Source organism: Artibeus jamaicensis, unplaced genomic scaffold, assembly GCF_021234435.1.
Source record: "Artibeus jamaicensis isolate MK-2021 breed Jamaican fruit bat unplaced genomic scaffold, CSHL_Jam_final contig_518, whole genome shotgun sequence".
Lineage (NCBI taxonomy): Eukaryota > Metazoa > Chordata > Mammalia > Chiroptera > Phyllostomidae > Artibeus > Artibeus jamaicensis.
This window is the reverse complement of record NW_026521870.1, coordinates 4,978,668-4,994,037: the sequence shown is the minus strand read 5'-3', so window position 1 is coordinate 4,994,037 and position 15,370 is coordinate 4,978,668.

The following is a 15,370-nucleotide window of genomic DNA, read 5'->3' as shown; positions in this document are numbered from 1 at the left end:
TTCACCCCCACGTTCTAGGATTCTCTCAGTGAAGTCTCGTTCTTGAATAATTGCTGTGTTAAAAAAAATAAAAAGAAAACTCAACTGAGTAAATTTGGAGATCTAATTGGCTTCCTTAAGCTATTCATGAATCAGAAGGCATTTCATGTAGCAACTTAAAGGCACTTCCAGTGGTTGTGCAAAATGAAAGAGTTTTATAGGAAGAAGGGTGGGGCAAAGGAGCTATAAACAAAAGGAATAAAAAGGATTATTTTAGGATCAGAACATCGTTTCTTTGGGGGAAGAGGAGGGGAAGGATTTTTATTATGCAGATTGTCTCTTCCCATCTGTGGGGCATAGAGATGGCTCATATATTTTCTGGTCAAGCAACTTACCTGTGCTTGGCCAGAAAATTCCAGACTATTGATTAACATTATGTCTGGAAGAGGTTGAAATTGCAATTAAGTTATGTATTAAATCTAGGTTTTGCATCATGGGCTTTCATCATGTGTGATGCCATTTTGGGTCTGTGGTTTTCTGTTTAAGGGTTGTTCTTGGGAGGCGGAGTGAAGTTAGGAACAAGGTACAATGCCATCTTACTGGGATCATCTTGCCAATCCAGGCACTTAAAGTGAAATGATCTATATTGAGAAGCATCTAAAACCATGCCTTTCATTGACATTTAGTAAATATTTCTTGAGTGGTGGTTAGGTATTCCAAAATTACCTCTGACACAATAATTTTTAAAACATCTTTTATGTGATTAAAATAATGAACAGTAAATTTTTCTATGGGCTTAGAGAGACTTCAGGGGGCTTTTTTTCTATGATTTTAATGTAGCTTTAAAATATTTTCATTGACCTAAAATGCTAAAATTACTTTGGATAAATTAAATATTCTTAAGGGCATGGAAGTGAGAACTCTAGGTTTACAGAAACCATATTATTTCTTTATAATAGGATTTTGGTACATGCAGGGACCAACTTATTCAAAAGAGTTTATTAGGAAAAAATTGGGTAAAGGTAAAATCTAGCAACTATCTAAAATTAATTGAAAGTTCTCATATAGTTTGGTAAATTAATCTGGAATAAGTAAATTAGTAGTGTTGATTTAAAAACCCTGTCAGTTTTTAAGGTGCTCCTGAAAGTGAATTTAGTAGTCACCTTATTTCTGGAATATTCCAGTCTGGTAAAGTATTGTGAGTTAAAGACAAGAAAAGGGCAAAGCTATGGCCATGGTCACGGCCCAATAAAGATAAGTCCATTTGCCTTCAGGGCTCAATTCAAGATCCATCTGTTTAGCCAGATTTTTTTTTCTAATTGAGGAGAAGTTAGCTACTGCCTTAATTCAAAATTGCATCATTTTATTTTGATTTACTTTTACATTCATACTTTCAGTGATGTTTGATATTGATATATTTTTAGAAATAAAAGTATACAGTGATTATTATGTTTTTAGCCTTTGAGTAGATTTAATCTTACTGCTGAAAATAATACTGGTAAAAACATGCCAAACTTATTTTAAGACATACATATTTTGTAAATTATTCAATATGAAAATTAATTGCTACCTCTATAAGACTTCATTCACCAGTTGGCATAAGAAATATTAATGTGCTAAGCAGAAAGAATAATATCAAGAACTTTGACATTGTGGGACTGATTTCTTTTAAAGAGTGAAAGTCATTTTATATTTTTAAAAAAACACTAAGTACGTGTCATAGACATCATTTGATGTGATTAAACCATACACAATAAAGAAAAAGCAAATTTTATTTTAACAAAAACTTTGAAAAGATTTGTGTGCATTTGAGAAACGCATTAGGATTGACTATAAAATAAAATTTTCTTGGTATTATTTTCCTTAAAGAAAAAAGGCCTTTTGTAAAATAACCAAGGTTCCTAGAACTGAAAGAATAATAAAGGCACACAAAGAATAATGAATTAGCATAGTCAGAGCAGGTTGTACTTGGTTCTAACTCTGAGTTACAAGACAGCCACTCAAACCCAGGTACTGGGACTTGTCATAAGTTATAGACTCGTTTTAGACATAAACGTGGGTTCCACATGCTGCTGCTGCAGTGATTTCGGTGGACAAGCTTTTCTGAATCACAAATAGTAATGGACCTTCCAATCATTATATACTCTCCCATTGTCTATGCCTCATACAAAAAACATGGGTGACCTTCCTTATTTGAATTCAGAATAAATTTTTTTCAAGCAGAAGAGTCAACACATAGTATTTTGAGAATATTCTTCAAGTCTCTGTATTGACTTCTCACATCTGTAATAAAATAAAAGCATACTGTAGTTTCTTAGTCATTGTTTCCATTTTGGTATTTGCAGTATACAAGATGTGAAACTAAAAGGACTTCACATATCTAAATTAATTAAAAATGAAATAAGAGAAGTTAACTCCTCCAGAAAAAAAAAAAAAAACTTCTCATTTCTAAAAGATTGCCTTAGGCTAATGGTTCTCAAAGCCTGGTCCATGGACCAGTTGGTGTTTGTTATAAATGCTAATTCTCAGGTCTTACTCCAACCTACTGAATCAGAAACTCTGAGAGTGGAGCCCATCAATTTGAATTTGAAAGATTCCCCTGCAATTCTGATGCCTAGTAAAGTTTAAGAACAACTTACCATTGACTATGGAACATATAATAACCAAGATAAAATCAATAGGTTGAGGTATGAACTATGAAGTTACAGCTACTTGTTCCATAAGTCAACCACTTGTTACATCTTCAGCATAGACTAATGTGTAGTTATTCCTGTTGCCTCTACTGTTGGTCCTGCTTTCTACCTTTTCTCGTGACCCCGCCAGCTAAAGCTGCAGATAGTCAAAGAGAGCAGCTCCCAGTGTATCTCACATGAATTGCTTCAATTTGGGGAACTTTTACATTTAATTTAAAAATTGCCCTGCTATCCCTTGGGTTATTAAACAGACTCCACGACTGATCTGCTTACCCTGTATTATCCTCTTTTAATCAATTCTCCACATTTTAGTCAGCATTTTCTCTCTAAAGTACATACTTGATCATGTTCAAACTCTTAAAAATGTCTTGCGAGTCTCCTTTAAGCCCCTGTTTTATCTATCCACTATATCTCTCCCAGACTCTTTCTACCCCAGCAATTCTCTATCTTTTTCATCTCGTGACACTCATAAAACACTTACTAAAATTGTTCAGCACACCAAAAAGATATTAAACTTTTTGCCAATCTGACAAAAATAGGTATAATTTTTATTCATTCACACTGGACAACTATTGTTATGTTGGCTGTTGTCCTTTTATCTTGACAATCTAACGGAAAAGAAGTCAGGTACCTAACTTACCCGACACTCTAAGGGAAAAGAAGTCAGCACCTTACTAAATAGTCAGGTACTGAATGTTTTAAAAATTCTTGCAGCACACCAGGTGAAAATCCTTGTTTTATGTTGTAGCCATACTAAATGCTTAGTTTAGTCTGTTAGTTTTAACCCAGTGTGTTTCTCTCTCCTCCTGTCAGGAAAACACATACTATTTTCCCTACTTGGAATGCTGCTTCCTGACAGATGTTCACCTCACTGTCACTCATTCATCCAAGTCTGTGACACGATTTCTCTAAAGAAAATTTACCTGATTATTCAAGCTTGAAATAGCACTCTCTGAAGTACCTTCGAATCTCCCTTATGACACTTTTATAGCTTGCTTACCTACCTGAAATTTCCAGTGGACTGGAAAATTAAAGATCTTGTTTATATATTCATTGTTAATTTTTCATTCATACATCTAGCCTACACATAATGTTTACAATGAACTTTTTTGAGAAAAAGAATGGATAAATTGAAAACAACCTAAAGATAGGAAATACAAACTAATAGCAAATTAAAAGTAAATAAATGATGAACCAAATGAAAAAATAATAAGGTAGTATAGACTCAGGGATGAAAGTTGTACAGTGAACATGCTGTGATAGACACAGGTCCCAGGTGATGAATCTCCCAGGTAAGTGTGAACTCTCACACCATCCTGGCACTCTCATGCATTTCTTACTGTCTTGACAGAAGTAACTTTCTTCTGGCAAAACATATCAGGGATGACATTGTCTTGTTAAAGGAAGTCCTTATCACTTAATGGGTCAGCACTTTCCATTCTATGTTCCTCAGACACCAGAGTCACATGATTTCAACAGACATTTCATATAAAAGTAATTTATGGTCAAATAAATTTGGAATGTACTAAGACTAAAATAAATTAAGCAGTTTTCTTCAGTGTAGACACATTCAGAATTTTTATTATGCTAATCTAATTTATAAATCTCCCAAAATAAAAAAATAGCAAATATTTCTTTGGAAATTTTTTGAGAGACATCTTGCAAAATTAATTGTTAGTTTACCAAAACACTTTAAGAAACATTTGTTTAAAAGTACCAGTAAATGTTTTACCCCAAGAAAGCTAAAGGAGAAGAAGAAGTGGTTTTGCAGAGAAATTTCCTCCATCTCTGAGGAAATTCCTGAACAGAATTATTTCTGAAATATTGAAACTTTGTGAGCTCAAAAAAAAATCTGCCCTGGCTGGTGTGGCTCACTGGATTGAGTGTGGGCCTGTGAAGCAAAGGGTCACCAGTTTGATTCCCAGCACATGCCCGGGTTGCAGGCCAGGTCCCTAGTGGGGGACACATGAGAGGCAACCACATATTGATGTTTCTCTCCCATTCTTTCTCCTTCCTGTCCCCTCTCTCTAAAAATAAATAAATAAAATATTTTTTAAAAATCTGTATATAAAAAGTGACCATATCTGCAAGAGTATTTAAAAGGATTCATTAAATGCATACAGTATGTAACACAGTGAGTAAATGATCTTGATCATTCTATAATTACACATGTTCATTGAACTGTGTTGCATAGATGTTCTGAATTGCAAATGAAGAACAGTTCAGAGGAAGAGTATACCAGTGTTGGCTGACAGAAACAAAGAAAACATAAAAGTACAGGAGGGACCTGAATGGACCCTGAGGGAAAATAATGTGGACCTTTTTGGAGTCTTAGAACTTGGGGGTTCAGATCACCCTGACCAGTGGAATGAGGCATCATTCACCTCCACGGTTAGACTTTGGGCGTCAGTGGTGGACTTGTACTTTTTGTACGTATTTGTATTTAGGACTCTCTGAGGAGAAAAGACACTTACACCTTGATCACCGAGATTTAAAGGCATACAGCCTATCTGATTGACCAGAGTGGAAGTGAGTGGAGTTTGCTGTTCTCAAGCTTGAGTTCTTCCAAAATAAACTCAACAAAGGAAGCTTGACTAGCGAACAACACTTAGTGTCAAGATCTGACTTATCTGAGGAAAGTGACATTAGACACACTGTGCACTTAATTCCAGAACTTCTTTAAGCAGACATTCTGGTACTGAGGGGAAATTTAGAAACTGACAGTTTGACATGTTTGTGCTGTAAGAAAAAACTATTAAAGAGCTCTTCTACATGGGGCCATGGAAGTATTTTGTCTAGGAGCCCTAACTGGACTTATTTTAGAGGGGCTCGATGGACACTCTGTGTGCATGTATGTGTAAAAATGTTTTCATGGGCCCTCACTACTCTTTCCATTGGGAAATGATTCTCTTCCATTCAGTGAGGTTCTAAGGAGGCCTGTCAATCACATAGCTCCACCATCGCCTTGGCCCACAGGGCTGTGCCCCAGATCTGCCCTAGCTCATCAGGATAACCCATCTCCCTAATCAATGAGTGTGATAGTCCCAGGGGTGGACATGCAACCCAAGCAGGACCTATCTGAGTCCTTCATGAGATTAGACACTGGAAAAGAGAGAGACTCTCTTTCTTTTGGTTCACAAACTATAGAGATATTTATGAGTCTGAAAACCACCGTCTTTCCTACCATTTGGAAAAGCTTGAATAAGAACAAAGTTATCACCTACAAGGAAGCAAAGCCCAGAGAAAGAAACTGAGCCAGGCAACTTTGTTAGAGGCCTTGGGTTAAAATTGCTCAAAGTCTTCATCATTACCTAGACTTCACAGTTATATGAGTCACTTTATTTATTGACTTACCTTGTTTGCTTACTAACCTCAGCCCCCTCAATTTGTGTCTCTGGTTTCTTTTACAGAGAGTCTTTACTGATGAATGGACAATCCTTATTTCACAGAAAGAGACAGGAATGATGAGGCCAGTGGCATAAATTTTCATCAGGATCTTGAGAAGCATAGAGCATAAGGATCAGGAAGAGGTGACTAACATTTAGGTGAGCTGCAGATTTGAAGAGTTGCCAGTGCTTCCAGCAACATGAGCAGTGACGTGTCATGTCCCATTGCACAACTGGGGAGAGCAGCGGCAAATCACAGGCAATGCCACAAGGGCCACAGTGAGCTGATAGAAGAAAAGGGTTTGGAAATGGGGTGTGACCTCTAAGAGATTTATTTGAGGCATTGCTTCCTTGGAGTCTGACAAATATTTCATAACTCGCCATAAGAAAAATGGTGGAAATATCTAGAAAAATGTAAGTCTTTACAAAAGACTTTCCATTCTAGTGTGAAATTTCATTTTCACACTGGAATTTCTCCTAGCAAGGCTTGTGTAGCTATTGTGATTTAACCTTGGACCACTGTGTTGAGAAAAAAGTGAGGAGAGGTCATTCCAGAGAAAGGAAAATATTGACAATGAAACCTTCACATATCCATAAGGATTTGAGAACACCAGAGTGACAAGACAAGGTGAAATTTTGGAGGAGATTGTAAAATACCAGGCTGGCTGGTTACAAGAAAGTTGGGTCAGAGTGCAGCTTGTCAGAGAAGTTTAAATTAGGCTTAATCTGGAATAGGAGGTATGTGGACAATTTTTATGTCGCCAAATAATATGAATTTGGTATCACTTGTTTAACATGTTTGCAATATAAATACAATTACAGTTCTTATATTCCAGTTAGTTGTCAGAGATTTCAAGTTTCCTTACACTACATAAGGTCGCCGATTTCCCTTTTTAAGATGCGCCCCTATGGTCTCACCCCAGTGCCACACTGAATTGTCCCAGGACCAACACAAGGCAAATGGCTCTGCCACCAAATACCAGACGAAGAGAAGAGGGACCTGTAAAGTCAGATTAACTGACGTCCTCCGCTGGTTTGGTCAGGGCATCTCACGCAGTCAAAGGATGTCTCTCCCCTCCTGCTCAGGTGCGCTTGCTAGTCCAGGTACCTGCACAGGGTCAGGTAGTGATTACCTTTAGCTTCAAGGACAGAGATCATAGGAAAACATGTATTTTCTCAGACATTACTTCCTAAACAAGGACAGTATAGCACAGGGGCTGGGTCTGAACTCATGCTGACTCACAAGGACATGAGCGCACAGAGATGTTCTTCAAGGGTAAACTCAAAATTCCGCAAGCTCTGCCACCCAGCAGCTGATTGTGGAGTAAATTTTGCTGCCCTGCTGCACACTGGCCACAAGTATAACAAAACCAAGTGTTCTTGAGGATTTGGATAAACTGCAAGGCTCATAAATTGCTGGTAGGAGTACAAATGGTTACACCTATCCTGAAAATTATTTCACATCAAGAACTGAATATGCTTGTATTCAACAAATTTACTTCCTAAGTATATGTTCAAGATGAATATATGAATGCAGTATTGGCAAAAAAAGGGGAAAATGATTGAAATGTTCAGCAGTGGAGAATGACTACATAAATTATGATATGTCATACAATGAATCAAAATTCAGCAGTGAAAATAATGAATAAGAGTGATACATGTCAACATGAATAAATCTCACAATGCTGAATAACAACAAAAGTCATAGAAAAATGCATGCTGTTTGAAACCATATATTACTTCAAATATATTTAAAAACCTAAAAATATATAGCTCAAGGCTATGCACATGTGTGGTGAATGCACACAGGATCCCTGCCAGCTCTAGAGGAGGGGAGAGCTGTGGATCAGAGACAGACATGTGGGCGGGGCCCAAATGATATTGTTATACCAAAGATATATATTACAGAGAACACGTGATTTTCTTCTTCTCTAAAGCATACATTATATGTTTCATGCATGCTCATCTACATACACACACATATACATTTTCATAATTAAATTATATATTTTAAAGAATCCTTTAAGTGGGCTCTGTAGTTTTACAAGTGCAAGTTCAGTCGGTAGATCTTCAGGTCTTTTTCTTGACTCCTTGCAAAGTTGTAGTGAGGTGAAGAATCACGTGCATAATCAGGGGATTAGTGAGAGGAGAAAGCCCAAAATACAAACTCCTCCCTAGCTGGTCTCTGCAAACAACCAGAGACAATTGTGACCCTGTCATTACACACTGGGAAAGATTTTTTAGTGAAAGTATTCCAGTAGGTAGATGGCCACCCATCAGTTCTTCCAGCAGTTCGACCTCCAAGTCTCTCCTCTGCAGGCGACCATGGCTCCAGAGCATAGCCTCTTGTTCGCCCATCTACTGGACACATGTTGAACATTTCCACTCTTCCAAATGTTCTCCTCTCTTCCTTTCTTCACCTCCTTCTCTCTCTCTTTTTAATTTTGTTCTCTACTTGGTGAATTCTTAAAGCTCAAAGTAATAGAGAAGAGATGCATTGAAAAAAAAAAAGAGAGGGAAGGAGGGAAGTAATTGCAGAAACTTGTTCTAAATATACTCACTGTGTCCTTACAGATGTTTAAGGGAATGAAGCCCCTCAGCAAATAGGTATAGCAAATGTTAAAAAAAAAGTTCTTTGTTTTGTTTCATAGCAGAACTTAGATTATTTAAAACTCTAAGAAGAGTCTCTAGTAGGCTGTTATTTTCCAGGTTTGTTAGAAAGAATATTTCTGCTTTCAAATGCCTATCTGATAATACTGTGTTCAGTGGAAAAATTGTATGGGAAATATTGAGTTTCAATTATGACCATGAGTGTTCTCATAGTAAAAGGAGAAGGAGCTAAATATTGTATTTTTCAATATTAAATATTGCTCATAAAATATTTCATTGAATCTTCCTGCTTTCTACAATAGATTTTTGACTGATGTAAATATAATGTCCTCTGTGTTAAATATTGCAGTTTAATGAATGCTCTCTCAACATAATCACCTTTAAAAATTCTTTTCATTGTGCTTTCTCTCCAGTATTGAATGAATGAATGACCACTATATATCCAATATTATCTAAACATTAGTGACCTAGTAGTGAGCAATATACTTAAAAATATACATAATTACTGACCTCCTAGACCTTATATGTAAGAAAAAAGTGGATAGTAATCACATGTCTATTAAATGCACTTAATATAAAAATAAAATAACAGAAACAATTTAAGGCAACTTTAATGTGAATTTAAGCCCCAATTTTTTCCAAATTATTACAATTTGTCATGGGGAATACAAGACTTAATGCAATTAGTAAAAATAAGGATGAAAAAATATTGTAATCAAATCCCATAAGGAAATGAAGGTCTGGCAGAATAAAAAAAGGTTAACATAAAGAAAATATTTATAATAAGAAGAATACAAAGGATTATTCAGATGTGAATCATTAAGATTTCATTAGGAAGGCAGTGAAGTGAGTAGAAGCTACACTACCTCCTCCTACCCCAGAAATGGAATCACAGCTAAACTTTAGAACAATTCGTCACAGACAGAATAAACAATGGAAGACCAGGACAGAAGTCTTGCAGCTAAGGATTTATAGAAGCCACATCAAAACTAGTAGGAAGGGCATTTAAGAAGTGACATCCAGACTAGCAGGAAGGGCAGAAAATGGCAGGAGGGCTGGCCCTGTGCGGCATGAATGAGTATGTCGAGGGACAGCGCAGCAGCAGAAGTCCCCAGTCTGAAAAGCAGGGTCTTGACCCTGAGCCAGGCTCCCCAGCCCAGCAACAGAGATGAGAGGAGGTGGTCACATAACATCTGGTGGTAGAGCTTGGTGGAGATTCTGTCCACAAAGGAAGGCAGGTGGAAACTGCTAGAGGCTCAATATGAAACTATCCTACAAAGCCGTGATAACCAAAATGACGTGGCACTGGCAGAAAAACAGACATATGTATCAATGGACCAAAACATGAGTACAGAAATAAATCCAATTAATATTTGACAAAGGAGACAAGAACATACATGCAAAAAGTGAATTTGACCATCTCCTCATAGTTTATACAAGAATGAACTCAAAATGGATAAAAGAATTAAATGTAAGTCACAAAACCATAAAAATCCTAGAGGAAAACATAAGCATTACATTCTCAGACTTTCTCATACCAATGTTTTTTTCTGATATATCTTCTCAGGCAAGAGAAACAAAAGAGAAAGTAAACAAATGGGATTACACCAAACTAAAATGGTTTTGCACAGCAAAGGAAGCCATCAAAAAAAGCAAAGAGACAACCTACTAAAGGGAAGAACATATTTGCCAGTGATACATTAAGTAAGGAGTTAATATCCAAAATTTATTTTTTAAAGGTTTTATTTACTTACTTTCAGAGAGAGGGGAAGGGAAGGAGAAAGAGGGAGAGAAACATCAATGTGTGGTTGCCTTTTATGTGCCCCCTACTGGGGACCTAGCCTGCAATCCAGGCATGTGCCCTGACTGGGAATCGAACCAGCAACACTTAGGTTCAGAGGCCGGCACTCAAACCACTGAGCTACACCAGCCAGGCTAATATCCAAAATTTATAAAGAACCTTACTATTTTACATCAAAAAAAACTTCAAACAATTCAATTCAAAAATGGGCAAAGGACCTAAATAAACACTTCTCCATGGAGGACATACACATGGCCAATAGACATATGAAAAGATGCTCAATGTCACTTATTGTCAGAGAAATGCAAATTAAAACCACAATGAGATATCACTTCACTCATGTCATCAGAATTGTTATCAGTGAATCCACAAATACAACTGTTGGCAAGGATGTGGAGAAAAGGGAATCCTTGTGCACAGTTAGGAGGAATGAGTGCTGGTGCAGCCACTGTGAAAAGCAGTATGAAGTTTCCTCAAAAGATTAAAAATTGACCTGCCTTATGGCCCAGTGATTTTGCTTCTGAGGACTAATGCAAAGGATCCCAAAACACTAATTTGAAAAAATATATACAACCCTATGTTCAATGTAGCATTATTTATAATAGCCAAGCTATGGAAGCAAGTTAAGTGCCCATGTAGATGGGGGATACAAAGTGGCACATTTGAGGTCTGTCTGGAAAACATCCAGCCATTGTTAATATAACAGGTTTCTGCAATATTGTTGTAACCTGGAAACCAAGGAGAGTGAACTGGAATGCACATGTGTGAACAATGACAACTTCACTAAACTAGTCAGTGGATATGGTACATGCCAGCGAGTGAGCATGTATACTGTGTGGCCATCACATTCAAAATGAATGAGTAATGAATCTGCATCAAATTTTGTGTTAAGCTTCAACATTCCTCCACAGACACTATTCGGATGATTCAGAAGGCTTTCAGAGATGTTGCAATGAATGCAGCACAAGTAAAAGTGTGGCACAAATGCTTTAAAGGTGGTCAAAAATGTGTTGAAAGTGATCCATGTTCTGGAAGGCCTGCAATAAGCAGAACACCTGAGAATGTTGAATGTGTACAGGCTGCAATCAACAAAGATTAATAACTGACCGTGGGAGAAATAGAAGCGGATCTGGGGATTCCAAAAACTACTGTGTCCAAGGTTTTGATGCAGGATCTCGGCATGAAATGTGTTGTGGCAAAATTTTTTCCTCAGCTTCTGCTACCAGAGCAGAAGAAACATCATGCTGCAGTTGCTAATGACTTGATTCAAACTGCTATGAATAAACCAGATTTGGTACCCTGTGACTTCTTGAGCTCTGGCTTTTCCCAAAACTGAAATCACCTTTGAAAAAGAAGAGATTTCAGACCATCTGTGAGATTCAGGAAAATATGACAGGACAGCATATTGTGATTCCAACAAAGGATTTTAGAGACTGTTTTGAAGAGTGGAAGAGATGCTGGGAGAACTGTGTGAGGTCTCAAGTTGCCTACTTTGAAGTGGACTGAGGCATCATTGTCCTATATACAATGTTTCTTGTGTCTTGTATCTTCTCCAATAAATGTTTACTTTCCATAGTACATGCTGGGTACTCTCTGAAAAGATCTCATAAATACAATGGAATATTATTCAGCCACAAAAATGAATGATATCTGACCACTTGTGGCAATATGGATGGACCTAAAGGTTATTATGCTCAGTGAAGTAAGTCAGAGAAAGACAAATACTGTATGATTTAGCTTATATGTGGAATCTAAAGAACAAAAAACAAACAAAAAAGTTGAAAGAGACTCATAGATACAGAGAGAGCTGGAAGTTGCCAGAGGGGAAGGGGGAAGGGGAATTGCAAAGTGAAGGGACTAAGAAGCACATATTGGCAACTACAAAATAGTCATGGGGAAGTAAGGCAAGCATATGAAATATAGTTAATAATATTGTGATAACTATGTATGGTACCACTAGAAATATCAAAGGGAACACTATGTAAAGTATATGATTGTCTAACCACTCAGCTGTACCCTTGAAACCAAACATAATAAAAACATTAAAAAGAGAGCGGACAAAATTGGCCAACACTGAGAAGAAAGATGATTTGTTCTTGAAGACAGGAATGTAAGATCAAGGTATGAATTTTAGACAGGAACAGCTTCACTTGTGAAAAGAGAACCTGGTAATATATAGTATATTTGCAATGTCAGGAAAAAAAATGAAGCATTATGTTTCAATTTCCAAAAGAGAAGTAAATAATTAGGAGAGGTACTTGAGAAAGTAGGTAAGCCCTCAAATATATTTTTAGAAATAACTCTCTAAAATCATTCCATAAAAAAACAAATATGGAGGCAGTCTTACTCTGTAGACTTTTTTTGAAAAATACTATATCGAAAGACTCTATTTGCTTTACTCTTTATTCAACAAATTAGAAAACATTGAAATGTAATCTAAATTATATTAAATATACTATATACATATTTACACTGAAATAGAGAACAAGTGGGCAGTGACCAGAGGGGAGAGGGAAGGGAATTTAAGGGGGAAAAAGGGGAGGGATTTTGAGGAACAAGTATGAAAGACACAGGGACGAGGACTGGGGGGGAGGAAATGGGAGGGAGGTGGGGAGCAAGGGGCGGGGGAGGCTGGGATGGGAAAAATAGACATAAAACTGTACTTGAAAAATAACTAAATAAAATTTAAAAAAAAGAATTTTAAACTTCATCTATGAAAAAACATCTAGTCAAGCCTGTTTATCATTATTATAAATTTTTCTCTCTATTTTAAAGGGATTTATTTTTTAATTTTGTCAATTATTTTTAAATAATGAAGATTTCCTACACTGGCATTTTCCTAGTTTAAATGTACATCTGAAAGTTTAGCTCCATTTTCTTGGTAAAAGAGGTCCTAATTCTGGTTTCGAAATTGTAGTTAGCTGAATTAGCCATGTGCCTGAGATTGTTAAAATATTGAATCTTAGTAGAATGCTATTTTTCTCCAAGTACTATCTTCTTGGCACATGAGCAATAAAAACAAGTCTTTGTGGTAGGCTGAATAATGGGTCCCCAAAGATGTCTATGTTCTAATCCCTGGAACCAGTGGATATCAATACATGGTAAAAGGAACTGTGCATATATGCTTAAATTCAGAATCTTAAAATGGGAGAGAATATCCTGGATTATCCGGGTGGGCCCAACCCTCAAAAGGGTTCTTATAAGAGGGTGGTAGGAGGGTCAGAACATTTATAGAAAACATAAGGGTAGACTTCTGGTCAAGATGGTGACATAGTCAAACATTGCTCATCTCTTCCCACAACCACATCAAAATTAAAACTAAAATATAGAACAACCATCACTCAGAACAGTCAGAAATCAAGCTGAATAGAGTTGAATGCAAGTTAACTTCCATTCAACCGATAATAGTTCTGATAACTATGGAATTAAAGAAACTACATCCATCTAGGCTGGTAGGAGGGGCACAGCTGCAGCATGGGCTTGTCCCACACCCACGTGTGATGGATAAAAATTCAGAAGGCTATCTCAGGAGCAAGGAGTCTCAGTCCTACACTGTGCCCCACAGCCCAGGGTTTCAGCACCAGGAAGTTAAGTCTGCGCAACTTCTGGCTTCCAAACCCAGCAGGGATTGAGTCAGTGGAAGAAACTGCTGGAGCCCCGAGCAGTGTCTTCAAGAATGTACTCATGGACTCACCTATTCACAAACACTCCCTCTGAGCTCTAGCACCAGGGGAGTGGCTTGAAAGGCACCAGTGGTATTCAGGGAGGAACTGAAGTGTCTGGCAGCAAGGCAAGCAGAAGCCATTGTCCCTTTTCTAAACCCTCCCCCAACAGAGCAAGTAAGATAGTGTCATATCTGAGGCTCCATCAACCTGGCTAACCCCGTCTGATCTGCCTTAGAGATCCCCGGGGATTCTGCTCCACCCAAGTTACAGGCCCACCCAACTTGCTTTCCTATATGAAGGGCTGGTCTTGGCTCAGACTTCAAAGCTTCCTAAATTCTATCAAACAAGCAATAACTGACTTCAATGAGCCCCAGGCACCAGCAGCAGCCAGCCCAGGTTCACAGCTTGGATTTACCTGGAAATCTACAAGCCCAAAACAGGTAGTAGTGTTACCAGATTGCTTTATAGCTCATGCAGGATGGTCCAGGCAAAACACAGCTGGGGCTGATATTGGCCTGCATGACCCAGAAAACCCCAGGGCCAGCACACCCAGTGGATAACTACAACCACATTGGAACACCATCACCCTTTCCCTGCACAACTGATCCTCCGTGGGAGGTGGATGTTAGTGGTCAGTGGTAACAGCCAGTTCTTGCTGCTGGCTGGTTTGGGTAAATCCCTCCCATTAATCTACCAACAGCTACCAAGACTCAACTACAAGAAGAGGGTATACTCAGCCCACACGAACAACCTGCCTCAAGTACCCAGCTTGGGCAATAGGGGATGCTGTGCCACTGGACCCTACAGGACGTCTACTATATTAGGCCACACTAACAAGGCACAGAGACAAAGCAGCTCTACCTAATACATAGAAACAAACACTGGGAGGCTGATAAAATGAGGAGACAAAGAAACATGACCCAGGTCTTTATTTGAAGACTCACACCCTGTCAAGTTCCATGACCAGATTGCAGCACCAGTCTGGCTCTGCAGATGAGCAAAGCTGCCAGCTGGAACTTCTGCTTGGGCACAGGAAGTAGGCCCTTGGTCTGCCAAGATCCAAGTGCTTGTCCCTGTAAGCCCCTCCCCCTTCTCTATTACAATCAGATTCTAGTGGTCAAGCCTCATAGTTTCCTCACAATCTCCCTGGGGAAAAATTGGAATGGGAGCTTCTAAGAAGTGACAGACAATCTAAGGGAACAGAATGTTTACCCTGGATGTTTGTTTTTCACCAGA